At 45.5% G+C, this 22817-nt stretch overlaps 1 protein-coding gene across 1 annotated transcript in view; it reads left to right on the forward strand.

Moving 5' to 3' along the window:
• The first annotated feature begins 444 nt into the window (after nt 1-444).
• The window catches only part of ldlrad4a (low density lipoprotein receptor class A domain containing 4a), a 125239-nt gene continuing 102866 nt past the window's right edge, over nt 445-22817 (forward strand). Inside the window, exon 1 of the mRNA XM_037535542.1 lies at nt 445-551. The gene's annotated coding sequence lies outside the window, so the exon portion shown is untranslated. The remainder of the gene's footprint in view (nt 552-22817) is intronic.

The raw sequence follows: 22817 nt of genomic DNA on the forward strand, positions 1-22817 counted from the left end.
AGCGTTTTCTAAAAATATTCACATCAAGTCGGAGTTTCTGTCCCCACACCCGTATTCAGGCAGGCCCCGCCCCCGCCGCGCCGTGATTGGCTACGCCTCACACGCGCAACCAGTCCGCCGTTTTTAGAAGCGCTGCGGCCCCGCCCCCTCTTCGAATATGCACGAATAATTCTAGAACGCCACGAAGTCCAGAACCCTAGAGTTCTGTACGCTCTAGAGCGCGCGAGAGCACAAACACACCGCGAGGACAGCGCAGTGAGTGCGCGCCGGGGGGCGGGGCTTGTCCTACGCGTTCTAAAAATGCTTTCGAGTACAAAACAAAACTGCGCGCTCCGCAGCCAATCACAGCGCACGACTCCGGAGTCCGCCAGCCAATCGGAGCTGCAGGAGGCGGGGTTATTCATGAAAACGGGTGTGATAAGAAAAAAAAACCAACACAGCGGAGTTTTGTGTGTGTGTGTCGAGTTTGGGCAGAGACCGTCTAGACACCCTTCACCCCCCCTCCGGGCAGGGAGCACCGTCTGCAGGCGAGACTTCCCGGTGGATGAACCGTAAGGAGCATTCTTTCTATCTTGTCCGCTCTGTTTTCGTATTTGTGGGTGTTTTAGACGGAACTAGGTAGAGACACGAAGACGGAGCAGCTACAAAAAAGGAGTTAAAAAAGCAGGAAGCGAGACATTTATGTAAGAAATGCAAGTTGGTAATGCAAACAGAAAAGCAGCAGCAGCAGCAGCGGACTCAGGACTCAGTGTTCTGGACTCAGGACTCAGTGTTCTGGACTCAGGACTCTGTTCTGGACTCAGGGCTCAGTGTTCTGGACTCAGGACTCAGTGTTCTGGACTCAGTGTTCTGGACTCAGGGCTCAGTGTTCTGGACTCAGGACTCAGTGTTCTGGACTCAGGACTCTGTTCTGGACTCAGGACTCAGTGTTCTGGACTCAGGACTCTGTTCTGGACTCAGGGCTCAGTGTTCTGGACTCAGGACTCAGGACTCAGTGTTCTGGACTCAGTGCTCAGTGTTCTGGACTCAGGGCTCAGTGTTCTGGACTAAGGGCTCAGTGTTCTGGACTAAGGACTTAGGGCTCAGTGTTCTGGACTAAGGACTTAGGGCTCAGTGTTCTGGGCTCAGGACTCAGTGTTCTGGGCTCAGTGTTCTGGGCTCAGGGCTCAGTGTTCTGGGCTCAGGACTCAGGACTCAGTGTTCTGGACTCAGGGCTCAGGGCTCAGTGTTCAGGACTCAGGGCTCAGTGTTCAGGACTCATGGCTCAGTGTTCAGGACTCAGGACTCAGTGTTCTGGCCTCAGGGCTCAGGACTCAGAACTCAGAGACGACAGCTGATCTGCTGCTGCACAGTTTGTGTTGGTCATCCTCTAGTCCTTCATCAGTGGTCACAGGATGCTGCCCACAGGACGCTGTTGGCTGGATATTTTTGGTGTGTCTGATCCACTCAAACCAGCGCAACACACACTAACACACCACCACCACGCCAGTGTTACTGCAGTGCTGAGAGTGAGGGAGTGGACGACTGTAATCGGCAGGTTTTTACGCCAGACGTGCGACAGTCGTCCGGTTCATTATTTTGACTTTGTCTGATCTGTGATGAATTAAATGCTGAACCACAGTATTACAGCAGACCCGCCCGACTGATTTCTGGCTGTACGGTGCGAGTTTGACTCATTAAAGAGTAAATAATGTTATTAATCTTTGGCTGATGAAGAGTTCGGGAAGTGTGCAGGTGTGTTTGATAAAAGTCAGTCCAAAATATTAACACTGGCTGATTTTGCTGTAAAGATATCGGAACCCGTCATAAAACCTTCACGGGGTGAAAACACGACAGCGCTGCCTAAAAAGCTGAGATTCATCTTTTTCCAGGACGGTTTTAAAGCGAATTGATTCCTTCCTGTTTTTTTTTTTTCATTTTATTTCATTTTTTATTTTTGGTATTTGATTACATTTTACAACACAAGAGAAACCGAACATGTTTTCATGCGCTCATCCTCGCCTGTCCGAGTCCTCAGCTTAGCTAAGTCGTAAGAAAACAAACAAACAAACAAACAAGCGAAGTAACACAGTAGCAGTAAGATGCAGGTTCTCCGTCTTTTCTAGGCCCCTCACTTCCATTATGCTTTATTTTCTCCGGCTATATTGATGGAACGGATTTCAGTGGAATGTATTTGGTTTACAGAACCAGAACCGAGCCAGATTTTCGCCTTCGTGGGTCAGCGAGTGAGTCGGTGTTGTTGTTGTGTATAAATGCTGTTTGTTTGTTGTGACAGGGTTGTGTGATGTGGAGAAAGCTGCCGTCGTGCGCTTTATCTCCGTCTTCATGGAGAGGCGTGAACTGTTTGTCACAGTAGGTGGTCCTTGTCCCTCCCCTCTCACCCCTCATTGCTGACAAGCAGCTCAACGCAGAGTCACACCATTTCACACCCACAGAGACAACAGAGTCCATCTGGTTCATCTGATGACAGATTTATAGAGCAAAATACACTCACTGGCCACCTTATTAGGTACAGTTGTATGTTAACACAAATAGCTAATCAGCCAATCACACGGCCGCAGCTCACTGCATTCAGGCATGTAGAGGTGGTCAAGACGACTTGCTGAAGTGCAGACCGAGCATCAGAACGGGGAAGAAAGGGGATTTAAGGGGCTTTGAACGTGGCGTGGTTGTTGGTGCCAGACGGGCTGGTCTGAGTATTTCAGAAACTGCTGATCTGCTGGGATTTTCACGCTCAACCATCTCTAGGGTTTACAGAGAACGGTCAGAAAAAGAGGAAACATCCAGTGAGCGGTCAGTTGTGTGGACGAAAACGCCTTGTTGATGTGAGAGGTCAGAGGAGAATGGACAGACTGGTTCCAGATGATAGAAAGACAACAGGAACTCAAATAACCAACCAGAATCTCTGAGGAACGTTTCCAACACCTTGTTGAAAGTGTGTCATGAAGAAAAAGGGGTTCCAACCTTTTACTAGCAAGTACCTAATAAAGTGGCCGGTGAGTGTATGATGACCTGTGCCAAAGTTATGGCACGTTATACTGTGTGTCTTTTTCCAGAGTGTTAATCTCAGAAAATAAACAAAAAAATCTTCACTGAAAGATGCAGAAGAATGCCAGGGATAAGTGCGACTCTGTAGAGGATGATTGGACTTTTTGGACTTATTGGACTATTTTCACTTAGAAAATCAACAAAACGTGAAACTTTACCAGGGGTGTGCAAACTGCTGCATATGACTGTATGTTTGCATGTTGGTGGCTTTTAACTGAGGGTCTTGAAGCTGGTGAGCAGCAGGTGTGTGTGAGAGTGAAGGATCATAACTCTCCTGTCACTGAGGGGGTGAATCATAGAACACACACACACACACACACACACACACACATACAAACACACTAACACACACATTCACACACACACAGACACACACAGACACACACACACACACACATAGAAACACACTAACACACACATTCTCACACTCACACACTCACACAGACACACACACACATGCTCACACACATCCTACACTGTAGACCAGCTCTGATCTCCTCTGTACACACGTCCAACAGATCATGCTTCATCATAAGACGTTACTACAGTCTTTTTCACCCCTTAGATAAACTCTCTACTGCCGCCAGTGGCCACTTGCATTTAACATCTTAAGTTAAAGAGCCGGTAGAGGAGCCGGTAGTGGAGCCATTATGGAGCCGGTAGAGGAGCTGGTCGTGGAGCCGGTAGAGGAGCCGGTAGAGGAGCCGGTAGAGGAACCGGTAGAGGAGCCGGTAGAGGAGCCGGTAGAGGAACTGGTAGAGGAACTGGTAGAGGAGCTGGTAGAGGAGCCGGTCGTAGAGCTGGTAGAGGAACTGGTAGAGGAGCCGTCGTGGAGCCGGTAGAGGAGCCGGTCGAGGAGCCGGTAGAGGTGCCGTCATGGAGCCGGTAGAGGAGCTGGTCGTGGAGCCGGTAGAGGAGCCGGTAGAGGAACTGGTAGAGGACCCGGTAGAGGAGCCGGTCGTAGAGCTGGTAGAGGAACTGGTAGAGGAGCCGTCGTGGAGCCGGTAGAGGAGCCGGTAGAGGAGCCGGTAGAGGAGCCGGTAGAGGAACTGGTAGAGGAGCCGTCGTGGAGCCAGTAGAGGAGCTGGTCATGGAGCCAGTAGAGGAACTGGTAGAGGAACTGGTAGAGGAGCCGTTGTGGAGCCAGTCGTGGAGCCAGTCGTGGAGCCGGTAGAGGAGCTGGTCATGGAGCCAGTAGAGGAGCTGGTAGAGGAGCCGTTGTGGAGCCAGTCGTGGAGCCAGTCGTGGAGCCGGTAGAGGAGCTGGTCATGGAGCCAGTAGAGGAGCTGGTCGTGGAACCGGTCGAGGACCTGGTCGTGGAGCCAGTAGAGGAGCCGGTAGAGGAGTTGGTAGAGGAGCCGGTCGAGGACCCGGTCGTGGAGCCGGTAGAGGAGCCGGTAGAGAAGCTGGTAGAGAAGCCAGTAGAGGAGCCGGTAGAGAAGCTGGTAGAGAAGCCAGTAGAGAAGCCAGTAGATCACTGCTGATGGCTGTGCTGTGCAAACAGCCACAGGCCATTGGAGGCACATGAAAGGCTGTGAGCGGTGCAGTATACAGCTGCCAGTCATAACAGCAGCAGAGACATGCATCAATTATATGAGTCACTCCAGCAGCTTGGAAGCCCATTCAAATCTTACAGGAGCGCATGAAGTGATGATTTACAAATGAAGGCTGCAGGTTTATTGCGCTGAAGAACAAAGAGCCGGTTTCGGGGAGCAGCTTGGGTGTAGGTTTGTATATGTCGTCTGTGATAAATGTTCAAACTGCCAAGTGTAGAGGTGGGCAACGCTACTGGCTTTGCTTATTTAATGACTCATGCAGTGAGCCCTTGCTACTGAACGCCGCTTCGGTGCCAAGAACGCTGTCTGTCACCTCGGGATCATCGTACGAGACGAGACGTCATCCGTGTAACTCCGCTAGCAGGGCTTGCATGGCTCTTTATTTTCTCTGCTCGACTACAAATGAGTTTAAAACTGTAAAACTGTTTTGTTTTGATTTTGTTTGTTGCTACAGTTCAGGCCTTAAATGTCTAAAAAATAAGAAAAACACCACAAAAATCTCTAAACTAATCCTAATTTCTGATAGTAGGTTAGCTCTGAGCTAACGGCCATTTAATCAGATAATGGGGAAACTCCAGGTCTACAGGAGTCAGACAGTAATCAGATAATGGGGAAACTCCAGGTCCACAGGAGTCAGACAGTAATCAGATAATGGGGAAACTCCAGGTCTACAGGAGTCAGACAGTAATCAGATAATGGGGAAACTCCAGGTCTACAGGAGTCAGACAGTAATCAGATAATGGGGAAACTCCAGGTCTATATGAGTCAGACAGTAATCAGATAACGGGTAAACTCCAGGTCTACAGGAGTCAGACAGTAATCAGATAATGGGGAAACTCCAGGTCTACATGAGTCAGACAGTAATCAGATAATGGGGAAACTCCAGGTCTACAGGAGTCAGACAGTAATCAGATAATGGAGAAACTCCAGGTCTACATGAGTCAGACAGTAATCAGATAATGGGGAAACTCCAGGTCTACAGGAGTCAGACAGTAATCAGATAATGGGGAAACTCCAGGTCTACAGGGGTCAGACAGTAATCAGATAACGGGTAAACTCCAGGTCTACATGAGTCAGACAGTAATCAGATAATGGGGAAACTCCAGGTCTACAGGAGTCAGACAGTAATCAGATAATGGGGAAACTCCAGGTCTACAGGAGTCAGACAGTAATCAGATAATGGGGAAACTCCAGGTCTACAGGAGTCAGACAGTAATCAGATAATGGGGAAACTCCAGGTCTACAGGAGTCAGACAGTAATCAGATAATGGGGAAACTCCAGGTCTACACGAGTCAGACAGTAATCAGATAACGGGGAAACTCCAGGTCTACAGGAGTCAGACAGTAATCAGATAACGGGGAAACTCCAGATCTACAGGAGTCAGACAGTAATCAGATAATGGGGAAACTCCAGGTCTACAGGAGTCAGACAGTGATCAGTTAATGGGGAAATTCCAGGTCTACAGGAGTCAGACAGTGATCAGATAATGGGGAAACTCCAGGTCTACAGGAGTCAGACAGTAATCAGATAATGGGGAAACTCCAGGTCTACAGGAGTCAGACAGTAATCAGATAATGGGGAAACTCCAGGTCTACATGAGTCAGACAGTAATCAGATAATGGGGAAAGTCCAGGTCTACAGGAGTCAGACAGTGATCAGTTAATGGGGAAATTCCAGGTCTACAGGAGTCAGACAGTAATCAGATAATGGGGAAAGTCCAGGTCTACAGGAGTCAGACAGTAATCAGATAATGAGGAAACTCCAGGTCTACAGGAGTCAGACAGTAATCAGATAATGAGGAAACTCCAGGTCTACAGGAGTCAGACAGTAATCAGATAATGAGGAAACTCCAGGTCTACAGGAGTCAGACAGTAATCAGATAATGGGGAAACTCCAGGTCTACAGGAGTCAGACAGTAATCAGATAATGGGGAAACTCCAGGTCTACAGGAGTCAGACAGTAATCAGACAACAGGGAAACTCCAGGTCTACAGGAGTCAGACAGTAATCAGACAACAGGGAAACTCCAGGTCTACAGGAGTCAGACAGTAATCAGACAACAGGGAAACTCCAGGTCTACAGGAGTCAGACAGTAATCAGATAATGGGGAAACTCCAGGTCTACAGGAGTCAGACAGTAATCAGATAATGGGGAAATTCCAGGTCTACAGGAGTCAGACAGTAATCAGATAATGGGGAAACTCCAGTACTCCAAACTACAGTAAACAGATTTCTGCTTTACAACCAGCCAATAAAGTCACCGAAGAGGATGCGACGTAAACGTAAAACTCAAACTTCACGCCGTGGCTTTTTTTTTAAACATCGCACCACTTTACCTGAAAATGTGAACAAATCATCCAGAAAATGAAGAATATTTAAATCTTTTATTTCGTCAAGCGTGTATTTGGTTCTCAGTGTCGTTGCGAGACGCAGCAAAACACTTGGAGCGACGCTGCTCGCTTATTTCCGGTACCGCCGTCTGTTTTCGCTCATGCTCAGACTGAGAAATCCGAAAGCAATCAGAGTCAGAGTTTACGGCAGAGGAATCTGATTAGAGCCAAAATCCAGACTCTTTATCAGATTTGTAGACCTGACTCAGATCTGAGGAATCAGAGTTTACACTGTCGTGTTTACACGACCATTTAAATAATCAGATGACTGCAGAAATCTGTATGATCAGACTATTGAGTGCATGTAGACGTACTCCGTGTTTTGCTTGTCCGATTAGTTTTTGTTCTCTGCTTTAAGCTGGATTAGCTGGTCTGCTGCCGTTGAGGTGCGTATTTTTGTCTGGACTTCAACCATTACAACGAAGCCCTGGTTGGACAGCCTGATAATCACAGATGATCAAGCTATCTCAGACTAAAGTAGTGTGTCGGTTTTGAACTTGATTTGGATAAATGTGTTGTTTATTTGTCAGCATGAATGATGCTGCCTCTAAGTCCTCAGAAGGTCCTACATACGAAACCGGAGCTTGTAAGTACGGCTTGCCTTGCGTTCAAGTGGTTTTGGTCGGAAACAAGAAATGCACCAGGAATAATGATTTTAGCTCACTTTTGTTTCCCTGTCTTTAAAGAGAGGCCGTTTATTTTGTGTTAATGCGACAGAACGAAGATCACAGGACGTTTATGAGATCAGTAATGTTTTAATCTGGTCACTTAACATGCGCTTATGCTTGTATTTTAGCACGTAGATGATTTCAGCTGCTGAATAACTGAAATACAGCCAGTTTATCAGCATCAGCGACTAATCTTGGTTATTTGTTGACGCGTCCCCAACTCAGAAACTCGGAAAGGGCTGATCAAAAGATCTGAGGTTCCTTCCAGTCAGCATGACGTTGTGATGGTGTTCGTGTGTGCTCATCTGATAAATATGATATTTCTGAAGCAAAAGCCTTCATCCAACATGCTTTCCTCAGGATAGCGCTGTCTAGCATTGTCATTCCAATGCTGGACAGCGCTGGTGGTTGGATAGTGTAGTGGTTAACACCTCAGCCTTCTACGCTGTAAACTGAGGTTCAGTCCCCACCTGGGCAAACACCTTATACTATACCAATAAGAGTCCTTGGGCAAGACTCCCAACACCACCTTGGCCTACCTGTGTAAAAATGATCAAGTTGTAAGTCGCTCTGGATAAGTGTGTCTGCCAAATGCCATAAATGTAAATGTAAATATAAATTACAAGGCAACTGGGGTAACAGAAGGGAATGTTGTGATACTGGAAAAGTTTGTAATAATTATAAAAATATAGGAAACTGACCGGGACAAGTTGTTTTAATAACTTAAATTGATATATTTTGCCCTTATTAGCCCATAACTCCCCAAGACTGTTAGAAATACCACTAGCAATCAAAACAACGCATAAATCTGTGAGATTTAAACGGGCAAGCAGGCTACTCATGTGTAATCAGCTTTACCGAGAGCAGTTGCGATTGTTTTCTACCAGACAAATGAGCTGAAACTGCCAAAGTACCACAACTAGCCTGAGTGGCAGGCCAGCAAACATGAACTGCGCATGTTTCATTTGCCCCCTGCTCGAAATCACTCTGCATTTCTAGGCCAAAGCAGTCCTGCTCAAATCGGCATCTCGGTAACGTACTAACAGAACTGGGTAATAGAAAACAGCAAATTTGAACAAGAAGCTGGTGAATAGGAGGCCGACTTCAGCTTTGTCGAAAAACAGGCCCTAGAAAAACTCAAGAAGCTAACGAATAGCTTCTTCCTTCTTATTGTGTTTTATTATTGTGGGTTATTTTATTTCTGTGTGGATTAAGATTAGAAGTGGTTCACACATTGATGGATTCGCTGATGTGTGTCTGGTTTCTAACATCAGGTGCAGACTGAATACGTTCCTGCTGGTCTGGACGGCTAATTGTCACGATCAGTTATTAAAGAAGTAAAGGTAGACCAGGAGTGCAGCCTGGATTAATCTGAGTCTGAGGACTGTAACTAAACAGACGTGGTGAAAACGGTTTGAGTAGTAAGGAAGTCGTGGCCGATTTAATCCTGAGACTCTTCGTCTCTCAATACGAGTGAATCTGTTCACAAGCGGGTCTTGACCTCTCCAACATGGCGGACGCGCCGACGTATCACCGCAGATAGAGAATAGCAGACAAACCGGCATCCAGGCTTGTGTATCCGTGGTTTATCCGTACACCAGCGCTGTTCATTCGTCCATTCCTTCATTCACACATTTGATTTGGGTCTGTCCATCCGTTTGCACATCTCTTGGTCCGTTCCTTCGCGTGTTGCTTCGTCCGTCCATCTGTTTGTTCGTCCTGGACTTTTTTCGTCCGGTTAACGTCTCATAAAAGCTGGATAATGATTTTAGTTCTATATGGGGGGGGGTGTAACAGGCCGTTCTGTGAGCTTCTGTCGGCTCTTTATTTTTAGCTGAGCTCAGGCAGCCTTCCCAGTCCACCCAGGGAGCCTCTCTGTTCCTATTAGCCCACGATAAAGCGGGCGATTCCATGGGGTTTTGGACCAAAGTTACAAGTCTCTGAGAAAAAGACCAAAAAAAAGGGCCCTTCTGTCTTTCTGCACTTTTCTCTTAACTCCCTTTGAAGAGGCCTCAGTTGTATTCATGTATGCCCCATAAATATTGATCAGAATTTCTGGCACGGTGATAGATTGGTTTCCGTACGGCCTTCAAAAACGGCAGGAATAATTCATCGGATGGGAAGGCAGGAATCGAGTCCGGGCCTCGACAGAGGCTTCCGATTTTTGGAACATTACCTGTGTGTGCGGGTGTTGGTTGGGTGTTGGTGGGGGTATTGTTCGTATTGTTGTTGTTTCAGTGAACCTGAACTTGCACCACCGTTTAAAATCAAAGTCACTCTGCAGATGGAAATGAAGGCCTGTTACAGGCTTAAAATGTCCTTATTTAAAGTGGAGCTGACATCAGAGTCCAACATAGCGCCGGGCTGACCTGCTCAGCCTGCTCTACTGAGGGCGGAATATGGTTATAAAGAGAAAATGAAGTGAAAAGTGGTTAAAGAAGGTCTGTTAGCAGGAAACCGTGGTGCTATTTTCTCTTTATAACCGTATTCAGTAGAGCAGGCTGAGCAGGTCAGCAGAACGCTAACAGGCTAATGCTGCAATAATAAAAGACAGACTTTGTCTTCAAGCCTTTCGCAAAAGGAGGTGCAGCACTGTGAGAAGGTTTCAGGCGTCTAAGCGAATGTTTAAACTTTTGACCTCAGCAGGGAGTTTATCACAATATACATTAGAATAAAGTCGTATTCATAATTCAGATAAACAGAAAAACAATAAAGTAACAAGAATTTCTCGGGTCCATATTTTTCCTGGACACCTTCACAGCCGCCACAGAGACTCGTTAATATCATCAATTACATCATGAGCTCAATTTACTGAGCACTGATTGGTCAAACCAGGAGCTGCTTTATAACTACATATAATACTGGACTTCCTCGAGGAGGAGAGGCTTGGAGATGGGTAAACAAACACACCAACATCCAGACAATCACTGTTTATTATTTATATATATATATATATATATATATATATATATATATATATATATATGTGTGTGTGTATATGTATATTTATAAATTTTGTTTATTGAAATATTAACACTTTTCTCAGCAAATAAACACAAACTACACAAATAAATAGATTTTGAAAATGTGTCTTGGGTGCCTCAGACTTTCTCACAGTACTGTACTTGAAACTGGGACCTGTAAAAGTAAGTCATATTCCTTAAATGCCAGTTAGGAGCTTAAAATGTCTTTATTCAAACTAGAGCTGACGTTTAAAAGCAGCATAGCGCAGAGCTGAGCCTGCTAGTGTGTTGTTAATATACGATGTGAGGAGCGTTATCTTAGCACTGGTAAAAGCAAATTAGTAATCAACAACACAATAATAAAGATTATTTACATTTTTATTTTTTCCCATGTTCCTGTGGTGGGATTAGCAGCGTTGTGGCCCGGCCTGCTCGTTTAAATGATACGCAAAAACAGAGCAGCTGAAAAAAGGAGCATTAGAAACCATTGGGATACTTAATTGTGGAGAATACTTAAGTGTGGAGAAGCCATAAGTCTGGAGGGAGGGGCCATAAGTCTGGAGGGAGGGGCCATAAGTCTGGAGGGAGGGGCCATAAGTCTGGAGAGGCTATAAGTCTGGAGGGGCTATAAGTCTAGAGAGGCTATCTGTCTGAAGAGGCTGTACGTCTGGAGGGGCTATACGTCTAGTGGGGCTATACGTCTGGAGAGGCTATCTGTCTGGAGAGGCTGTACGTCTGGAGGGGCTATACGTCTAGTGGGGCTATAAGTCTAGAGAGGCTATCTGTCTGGAGAGGCTGTACGTCTGTAGAGGATATCTGTCTGGAGAGGCTGTAAGTCTGGAGAGGCTATACGTCTGGAGAGGCTATATGTCTAGTGGGGCTATACATCTGGAGAGGCTATCTGTCTGAAGAGGCTGTACGTCTGGAGGGGCTATACGTCTAGTGGGGCTATACGTCTGGAGAGGCTATCTGTCTGGAGAGGCTGTACGTCTGGAGGGGCTATACGTCTAGTGGGGCTATAAGTCTAGAGAGGCTATCTGTCTGGAGAGGCTGTACGTCTGTAGAGGATATCTGTCTGGAGAGGCTGTAAGTCTGGAGAGGCTATACGTCTGGAGAGGCTATACGTCTAGTGGGGCTATACATCTGGAGAGGCTATCTGTCTGGAGAGGCTGTACGTCTGGAGAGGCTATACGTCTAGTGGGGCTATACGTCTGGAGAGGCTGTAAGGCTGTAGAGGCTGTAAGGCTGGAGAGGCTATACGTCTGCAGGGGCTATACGTCTGGAAATGCTGTACGTCTGCAGGGGCTGTACATCTGGAGAGGCTGTACGTCTGCAGGGGCTGTACGTCTGGAGAGGCTATAAATCTGGAGAGGTAGTTATCATTTTCTATTTTAGGAGTTAACTGTTCTGTTATCCCAAGATCACAAAGTTGTTATCTTGAGATAAAAAGTTAATTGTATTGTGGTCTCAAGATCACAGAGTTGATACCCTCCAATCTTTTTATCTAGCTATCAAGGTTATCTTGAGATAACAAGTCAGTTGTCTTGTGATCTCAAGGTAACGTTATTCGTAGATTAAAACCAAATGGCTTTGCCTTTTTAATGGGAATTGGCTTAATAATTTTCAATGGAGACCACTAGTTTCCTATATTTGGTCACCTGTTAAACCATTAGGATCCTTTACACAGTGATATCAACCCATTAAAAAAGCCAGAACGCATAAAAAACATCAGGAACCCCCAGAAACACGTAATGGTTTCTGTGAGTTTTTTCAGCAGGGCAGTCAGACCTGAGATCAGTGAGCTCTCTGTGTTGATATGTTTTGAGACTTGCATCACACTATTACTTCAAACCAGTGAGGCTTTTCCTTTAAAACGGCAGACGCACACCTTTTTTTTTTTTTTTTTTAAAGCCACTTCCGAAAAACAATTACATGGAAAAAAAAAATAGACTGATCCCATCTCAGCGAGACATGGACATGCGGGTAAGGAGAAGAAAGCTCCACCTAACCAAATATTGGATTAGGGTGTTGATGAATGTCTAGCCTCTGCTTGCAGACAAATTTGTTTGTGGAGATTAAATCAAAGACGTTGAAAAGATGGAGGGTGGCCCTGTGTTGTCAGCAGCTGCCATTAAAGCTCATCTTAATCCTCAGCCGTGTCTCTGATGTCTGTGCTGCGGCGTGTGCAGCAGAAGAAGCCCGGAGGAGAAGGCCAGGAACCCCTGATGTTCTCAGATCACACCAGCTGCTGTCAAAGCTATAGAATTACACGTCCGTAAGATACGGAGCGCGGAGGCCCGTCTGACTCTCGGCCGGACGCACACGCATGCTCGCTCGCCTGCACGGTCCAGTTCGATATGTCTGGCGAGGGACAGCGGGCCAGACAAATCCAGTAATTTGATAGCGCTGGAGTGATGAGTTTGGGTGATGGTGCTCATGCATAGAGCTGGCGAGGTGCCAGCTGTGACCAGGTGCTGCGGCGCCTCAAAAAGCGCCCCCTGGCTGCTGATCTGAGAAGAGTAGGGCTGTTAGATTTGTGCATAATCTGAAAAGTGGTTGAGACTTAAACAGAGAGGTTCACAGTGGTGGTGATGGGAACCAGACGTCGCCATGACTACAACACAAATATAGACACTTTATTTACCGTCCAGAACCACCAGAGAACCTACACGAGTCTTCTGAGCTCATATGGAATGTTGATGATGGAAAATAGTGGAAAATCTGGAATAATGAGTTTTCTTTGGGGACTATTTTGCCGCACAGCGCCCTGCATGTCTCCCTCCACCATGAATGGAGTTGAAGTTCTCTAAACTCTCAGAAAACAGCGTCTCAGTCATCAGGCAGTGAATTCAGAACCAGTTCATGTAGGAACTTTCTGTAGGAGCTTTTAGAGGGACGTCTGGTTCCCATCACCACCACTGTGAGCAGCTCTGACTCGGGAAGTTTATCTAGAACAGAGAGTTTCACCCCAAACTGCTCTGAATGGCTCTGTTTACGTCTTAACAATTTAATTATGTAGAAATCAGCTCTCCAATCAGCTCTCAGTAGCAGTAACGCCAACTAGGGGTGGGCGATATGGCTCTAAAATAATATGATGATATTTCAGGGTATTTTTGGCGATATGACAAAACACTGAAAAACATTTTATTAATTTCAAAAACATGCTATTGCAACAAAATAAGTGTTAACGTTTTATTTAGTATAAATATGTTTCAGATATTCAATATACACAAAAAAATGATTCTGATTGAGATATTAGTTGGATTATTAACAGATTATTAGGAGGCACATAAACGTGGCTGTCGGCTGCTGAGCACTCTTCGAGGTATTAGCCACGCTTAATAGAGTACGGAATGGAATACGTCCATGTAAACACCTCAATCGGAATAGTCTAGTCTGATTGAGGCCATTCAGAATACAGTTTCTATCCGATTGATTGAGGTGGGCAATCTTGTAAATAATCCATTAAATAGAAGAATAATATCTGTGTAAACGTCTGTATCCGATTACGTTCCCTATCGGAAAGTTTCAGTCCGTTCTGCATGAGCGTCGCGTCACAGTGAGAGTTTATACCGTTCAACACGGCGGAGCAGAAACTGGTCTGCAGAGGAGACGAAGTTCATGCTCTGATCTTTAAAAGACGGCGGTGGGACGGATGTCCAGCTTATGTGTCTCAGATCACGATGTCTTCCTCTCGGCCTTCTTTAATAAGGACGTGTGAAGGACGTTTTCCTGAGTCTGACGTCATTTTAAAGCAGTTAAAAACACAATCACTGCTCACTGCTGCTCATCTCACTCGATTGGACTCACGTGATGTTCGCTGTCATGGTAACGTTTACTCTAAGCGCTGCTCCACGCATGCACGTAATTTTGCATCGGATTACTTGTAGTGAGCATGTAAACGAAGATTTTCCATCAGATTATTGAATGGAGTGAGATAAACACTTCAGTCTGAATCTGTAATTCGATTGTATTCAATCGGATTGGCAAAAGTCTTTGCGTGTAAACACAACCGTTTTTGACTTTCCTCATACTCCACTGAGTGCTTCTGCTTGAGGTGGTGAAATAGATGAGTTGTGTTGATTGTGATTGTGTAATTGTGTTGACAGATGATTACTGTGATCTGTTGTACATCCGAGATTTTATAACCAAACCACCTCCACTCTACTGAAGTCACTCTAACCAATCAGCTCTCAGTAGCAGTAACACTAACCAATCAGCTCTCAGTAGCAGTAACACTAACCAATCAGCTCTCAGTAGCAGTAACGCTAACCAATCAGCTCTCAGTAGCAGTAACGCTAACCAATCAGTTCTCAGTAGCAGTAACGCTAACCAATCAGCTCTCAGTAGCAGTAACGCTAACCAGTCAGCTCTCAGTAGCAGTAACGCTAACCAATCAGCTCTCAGTAGCACTAACGCTAACCAATCAGCTCTCAGTAGCACTAACGCTAACCAATCAGCTCTCAGTAGCACTAACGCTAACCAATCAGCTCTCAGTAGCACTAACGCTAACCAATCAGCTCTCAGTAGCACTAACGCTAACCAATCAGCTCTCAGTAGCACTAACGCTAACCAATCAGCTCTCAGTAGCACTAACGCTAACCAATCAGCTCTCAGTAGCAGTAACGCTAACCAATCAGCTCTCAGTAGCAGTAACGCTAACCAATCAGCTCTCAGTAGCAGTAACGCTAACCAATCAGCTCTCAGTAGCAGTAACGCTAACCAATCAGCTCTCAGTAGCAGTAACGCTAACCAATCAGCTCTCAGTAGCAGTAACGCTAACCAATCAGCTCTCAGTAGCAGTAACGCTAACCAATCAGCTCTCAGTAGCAGTAACGCTAACCAATCAGCTCTCAGTAGCAGTAACGCTAACCAATCAGCTCTCAGTAGCAGTAACGCTAACCAATCAGCTCTCAGTAGCAGTAACGCTAACCAATCAGCTCTCAGTAGCAGTAACGCTAACCAATCAGCTCTCAGTAGCAGTAACGCTAACCAATCAGCTCTCAGTAGCAGTAACGCTAACCAATCAGCTCTCAGTAGCAGTAACGCTAACCAATCAGCTCTCAGTAGCAGTAACGCTAACCAATCAGCTCTCAGTAGCAGTAACGCTAACCAATCAGCTCTCAGTAGCAGTAACGCTAACCAATCAGCTCTCAGTAACAGTAACGTTAGCCAATCAGCTCTCAGTAGCTGTAATGTTAGCCAATCAGCTCTCAGTAACAGTAATGTTAGCCAATCAGCTCTCAGTAACAATAATGTTAGCCAATCAGCTCTCAGTAACAGTAATGTTAGCCAATCAGCTCTCAGTAACAGTAATGTTAGCCAATCAGCTCTCAGTAACAATAATGTTAGCCAATCAGCTCTCAGTAACAGTAATGTTAGCCAATCAGCTCTCAGTAACAGTAATGTTAGCCAATCAGCTCTCAGTAACAGTAATGTTAGCCAATCAGCTCTCAGTAGCAGTAATGTTAGCCAATCAGCTCTCAGTAGCAGTAACACCAACCAATCAGCTCTCAGTAGCAGTAACACCAACCAATCAGCTCTCAGTAGCAGTAACACCAACCAATCAGCTCTCAGTAGCAGTGACGCTAACCAATCAGCTCTCAGTAGCAGTGACGCTAACCAATCAGCTCTCAGTGGCAGTGACGCTAACCAATCAGCTCTCAGTGGCAGTGACGCTAACCAATCAGCTCTCAGTGGCAGTGACGCTAACCAATCAGCTCTCAGTGGCAGTGACGTTAGCCAATCAGCTCTCAGTAACAGTAATGTAGGCCAATCAGCTCTCAGTAGCTGTAATGTTAGCCAATCAGCTCTCAGTAACAGTAATGTAGGCCAATCAGCTCTCAGTAGCTGTAATGTTAGCCAATCAGCTCTCAGTAACAGTAATGTTAGCCAATCAGCTCTCAGTAACAGTAATGTTAGCCAATCAGCTCTCAGTAGCAGTAATGTTAGCCAATCAGCTCTCAGTAGCAGTAATGTTAGCCAATCAGCTCTCAGTAGCAGTAATGTTAGCGTTATAACGCCTGAAATCTTTCTACTTTCTAAAACTAAAGAAAGTCCTGTGAAAGTGGTTAGAAACTATTTTAGCTTCTTGGTTTTAGCCGTTTAGCTCCATTCACCCCATTCATTGACGACTTGCTCGTGGGCGCCCTCTGGTGTTTTGCAGTCATGTTTCTGATATAACGGGAGAAATAGGAAGAGGCCAGACTTCCCCTAAACTGGCTCTGAAACAACCTCCTGAAGCCAAACATGTCCTGGCTGATCGACTACATTTGGGGTAAGAAGGGGAAACTGTGAAGTTTGACTTCACCACACTGTTCCTTTCAGCCCTGGCAGCGGGAGCAGGCATGGAGATGGCGCTGCTATTGAAATGGTTTTCACGTTGGGTCATTTCTCCCGCTGAGATGCACCTCCTAACATGGCCAGAAGCAGAGAAGGGACTGTCCCGACTGTCCTTGCTCTCCCTCTTCCTTTCTGTCTCTCTCTCTCCTGCCAGCATTCCTGTAGTAGATGAGGGAAAAGCTCCTGACGCAGACCAGAGAATGTGTGACGTTTCTGCTCTGACCGCACGGTCAGCTGCACCGATCAGCCACGGCCAAACGCCCTAAAGAGGAAAAGGTCTGACACTCACAGCTGAGATAACTGGCTCCTAACCCCAGCACAGCTGCTGCATCGACGATAGCTGGCCGTCTGTGGTCGGAACACTGCAGCGGTATGGAATTTCAGGGAGAATGATGATGCTATCCGATAATTAACACCTTGTTGTGACCGCTACCCATGATAAATGAACGCTCCTGCATTTTAGAACAAGTTCACACGGCACTCTTAAAGTTAAACCTTCTTTCCCTAAAGAACCTTTCAGTGAAACCTACCTGTAAATAAGATGTGTGTGAAGAGTGTTTGTAATATTTTAATAACATTTGGGACTTTGCCTTTAACATGGCGGTGGTAGTATGAGGGAAGACTGATTGAGAGAGGGTGGAGAACTCTGAGAACCTGGACTGGAGTTCTAGGCAGCTTGTGCCTGTAGCTAGAAGGCCAGACCCCCTCTTAGCTGTAGCAGGATTGATGAGGAGATGGGGTGGTGGTGGGGAACTTCAGATACAACATAACTACACTATGAAGTGAAGAACCCTAGGAAGAGGTGAGGAACCCGTAAATTTGTAAACCACCTTCGCTCTGTTGGTAAATTGGTAGTTCACACTGCACTCTTAAAGTAAAAGCACCAGAAAGAGTTCTTTGCTCGATGCCATGGAAGAGCAACTTTGGGTTCGCTAAAGAACTGTTCAGTGAAACATTTTTGTTAAAATTTTGTTTAAAGAACCCATGAAGAACCCTAGGAAGAGGGGAAGAACCCCTAAGTTGGTATTGGTAAACCTTCATTCACTATATTGGTAAAATAATATCTGTAGCCCACAATCTTGAAAAGATTCTCTTTTAAAGGTTCTTTAGTAAAAAGAATGATTCAATAAAGAACCCAGAACACCCAGAGAACAATTTCGTGCATAAATGGTTCTTTGCATGGTGCAGTGGTTCTTCAGGTTGATGGAAAATATATATATATATATTAGTTCTAAAAGATTTTTTATTGTTGCAGTCTCAGGCAATGTAACAATAGAACAATGCTTTTTGGTGCTAGATAGAACCCTTTTCAAAAAGGTTCTAGACAGCACATTCTTCATCTATCTGGAGAACTTTTCACTTGGTTCCATTGACTTACATTAACAGTAAAGCAGGTTTTTTCCTTCTCCTGTAAAGTTACTGTTTTGGAGATACGAGGTTTTGTTCCGACAACAGCGATAAATGACTGAGTGGCTGCTGGAGATGTAAACATCTCACCAGCATGGACTGGTAACCGTCATCTCTGCTGCTTCATACAGCCATGAAACTGACCGCAGATCTTCTGCATATGTTTACTTTGTCCCCTGGTAGCCTCGTTCCTAGCACTGACCGCACTCTAGCATCTCTGGCCTCACATCCGGTCCTCATCTCGGTCCAGGCTTTGTGTGATTGTGTCTCGAGTCTGCAGCTCCGCCGGTTTGGCCGCCGCTTGTGTAACATATGGTGCAGACATGCCCTTAGGGTGGGGGTCCTGCAGGAGGGACAGATGGAGGGGCTTTGGGCCTCTTTGGGAGCTTTCCAGACCTCCTCTCAGAGCTAACGCTAAAGGCTAGCGTGAGGCTGCCAGCCGGGTCGGAACCTTTTACAGGCCACTTTATTCAGCAACTTTATTCCGCTTTCACCCTGTTCCTCTTATTCCTGTCTTTGTCAACATATTCCAGAAAATATTTTTTAAAAATGATTTTTTATTCAGATTTACCAAAAATGCTGAGGCTCACTGCCTCCACCTGCAGCAGCATCCACTTTATGGGCTGTGGTGGGACATTTCATGTATAGATATTGATGTACAGTGATAAAACCTAGTTTATCCTGTCTGACCTATTATATAGAATAAATCAATAAATCAAAGAAGGATTTACTTTTTTTAAAGGCTGCACTATGTACGATTTGGTGATTTGGAGACCTCTCTGGTGGAAATGTGTAACTGCATTGCTATGAACTCCCGGGTGGTTGCTAAGGTGTTGGTTGATTGTTGCTATGATATCCCAGGTGGTTGCAAAAATATTGCTAGGCTATTGCTGTTGAATCCCAGGTGGTTGCTAAGGTGTTGGTTGATTGTTGCTGTGGAATCCCAGGTGGTTGCTTAAATGTTGCTAGGCTATTGCTATGGTATCCTCAGTTGCTAAGGTGTTTCTAAGCTGTTACTATGGTATCACTATAGTGCGGCTAAAGCGTCCCAGGTGGTTGCTAAGGTGTTACTGCATTATTTCAGGTAGTTAGTAAGATGTTTCTAGGCTGTAACTATATGGTATCACTAGGCCGTTGCTATGATATCCCAGGTGGTTGCAAAGGTGTTGCTAGATCATTGCTATGGAATCCCAGGAGGTAGCTAAGGTGTTTCTAGGCTATTATTTTGGTATTGCTAGGGTGTTGCTAAAGCGTCCCAGGTGGTTGCTAAGGTGTTACTGCATTATTTCAGGTAGTTAGTAAGATGTTTCTAGGCTGTAACTCTATAGTATCACTAGGCCGTTGCTATGATATCCCAGGTGGTTGCAAAGGTGTTGCTAGATCATTGCTATGGAATCCCAGGTGGTAGCTAAGGTGTTTCTAGGCTATTACTATGGTATTGCTGGGGTGTTGCTAAAGCGTCCCAGGTGGTTGCTAAGGTGTTACTGTGTTATTTCAGGAAGTTAGTAAGTTTTTTTTTTAAGCTGTAACTATGGTATCACTAGGCTGTTGCTATGGTATCCAAGGTGGTTGCAAAGGTGTTGCTAGGCTGTTACTATGGCATCGCTAGGGTGTTGCTAAAGCGTCCCAGGTGGTTGCTAATGTCAGGATGTTGTCCATGGTGATTGCTAAGGCCTTATTAGGACCGTGCTGTGGTATCCCAGACTGTTGCTAAGGAGTTGTTAGGCCATTGCTGCGGCGTCTCAGGCGTGATAGATTTGAAATTTCTCAGCATTCCCCTTTCAATCCCTACAGGGGGGAAAACGTTGTGTTATATATGAATATTCTATTTGCTGTCAGTTCCAAAAGCACAAGCACTGCCTGTACAATCCTGCAAAGTTATGTGGTTCTAGCTCGAAAGCGGTACCAGCAATCAGACAGAGGGCAGTGAGTTGGCTTTGTTAAGCCTGCTTAATGAGTTATTTGTAATGGGTTGCTTTTCGAGTAACGACCCCAACACACATGCAGATGGTAATAGCCACAGAAGTGCGTGTGCTAAGTGGTAAGGTCAGCTCGGGCACTTTCCTCTGAGTTTGGCTGTAAAACTCCAGACCTACACAAAGTGACCTCTGAGCTAGGCGCCAGACAGCTTCATACAGAGCAGCATCTGTGTGAAAACTGTCGCAAATGCTTTATATAGCACTCCGTCTGCCTGCATTTAAATGCACACGCGCAGGCCACCTTTCCTGTGTGAAAACTGAGAGTGTGCTGCTATAAATGTTCGCTGGCACAGTGACGGTCTCGGCCTGCGGTTGGCATGGTTTCAGTCCTGCTTTCTTTGTTGCCGCATTTGTGTGGAGCAGAATAATGCCCTGCAGCTCCTTCTTACCCGTACTGTAGCCAGTGCACAGCTGCAGCGAGCGCATGTGAATGGGCCTGTGCGATAGATCATATGGCTAATAAATAAAATCAGCCTGTTCTGGGGTCACGCCAGGGTTCAACCAATTTGGCAGCAGATAAATGTGTAAAATGCTTGTGATCTGCTAGTCGTGAACGACTTCACAGCTTCCAGATCATCAGTGATAAATATCTCGAGCTGTTTGAACTCGAGCTGAGCATGACTTCAGCTGGCTTTGCTGTAAGCAGCCTTATTTAACTGTGTTTAACTGGTCTGGGTGAGGATGCAGTCACCAGGCACTGCGTCATGACCAGTAGGCCTTTTTCACACACGGAGGAGGGGTCAAGTTCCGGGGGAGGTTTGGTGTGAACTTATTTCCAGTTTCCACGCCGCTCCGCTACGAATACAGCTGCATTTCATTATTCACCACCTTTGGCTGAAGTCCCGTGCTTTAGGCAGGACGATGTGGTCAGACTTGTGGAAGAGCTATCGAGCACCAGACGTGCCAAACTCGATAAGGGATGTAAATTCTTTTTTGAGCTGTTTATTTTTGATGATGAAGGTAAATCGTTAGCTGGTGTCACAGACAGGACGAGCGATGTTAGGTGGTTTCAGCATTCAGAGATCTTTAAATACGTGTCTGTTTACGAAATAAATAAATGGTGTCTAACATGAATTATTGTGTTAAATTACAGGTAGGGGGATAGGGAGATCAAGGTAAGGGCTCGGTGTTACTGGTCCTTAAAGAAAAGAGAGGAACCACAGAGACTGGTGGTCCAAAGACTTCAAAGAAGTCTAACCAGGAGTTGGACCAGTTGATGGTTACAACATTGCAGTTCACGAACCCGTTTTAATGCACGCAGTTAGATTTACTGTTTTATAAGCTGAGTCACTGTTAGGTTTATACTGTGTGTGTCACCTATAGCCAGACACCTTTCCAGTAACCACCTGCTGTCACCTGGTCACAGAATATAGTGTGTATATATATATATATATATATATATATATATATATATATATGTATATGTCCGCCCTCCTAGGCTTGTTCTTCCTCCTGTATCTTCCACCACCCCCTCCTCCTCTTCAGTAAAGACTCTGAGGCGAGGCGAGCCCTCTCTCTGCTATACACAGACTGTCTTGCTCGTTGACTCCAGCTGAAGCGACATGGTGCTGCGGCCCCTTTTCACCCACATTTTTCCCTGCAGTGTAACGTGGCTGTCCGACGGGTTGAAATGAGCGCTGCACACATGCCTGCTGTTTCGGATTACTCTGAATGTCGGCTCCTCGACACTTTTTACTGCGATTACCCGTTTCTTTCTGAGCTCATCATCAGACGGAAATGAATGAATGCTCAAAATCGGAAAAAAGATTTTACACAAAACCGGAAGTTTCCACCCTGGAAACGAGGAAAAGGCTCATAAGAGCACCAGCATATAAGCTGCAATAATATTATGATGTGTCAATCACTATAAATAGTATTTGCAAACCCCCCAAAATACATCTAGCGGCTGTGATGTGGACATTCCCTCAGTGTAATGTGTATGAGCAATCAGTGAGTACACTTACATGCACTTAATAATTCAGTCATGATCGGATTTTTGCAGTTGTGCAGTTGTGTAGTGGTGATGACGCTGTGTAGTGGTGATGTAAACGGCGTGCTCTGATTCGGATGCTTTCATACCTGCCTTTTTTCAGTTTGGCCTGAACCAAAATAGTAGGTGTGAATGGTGTCTCAGGTCTGGAACAAAGGACCAAAATTTGGTCTGCCAAAAGAACATGGGACCAAAATTTGGTCTGACCAAAAGAACATGGGACCAAAATTTGGTCTGACCAACAGAACATGGGACCAAAATTTGGTCCGACCAACAGAACATGGGACCAAAATTTGGTCCGACCAAAAGAACATGGGACCAAAATTTGGTCCGACCAAAAGAACATGGGACCAAAATTTGGTCTGCCAAAAGAACATGGGACCAAAATTTGGTCCAACCAAAAGAACATAGGACAAATATTTGGTCTGACCAAAAGACCAAATTTTGGTCCGACCAAATGAGATGGTCTCGATCC

Source organism: Pygocentrus nattereri, chromosome 27 (genome assembly GCF_015220715.1).
Source record: "Pygocentrus nattereri isolate fPygNat1 chromosome 27, fPygNat1.pri, whole genome shotgun sequence".
In the NCBI taxonomy this organism is placed as follows: domain Eukaryota; kingdom Metazoa; phylum Chordata; class Actinopteri; order Characiformes; family Serrasalmidae; genus Pygocentrus; species Pygocentrus nattereri.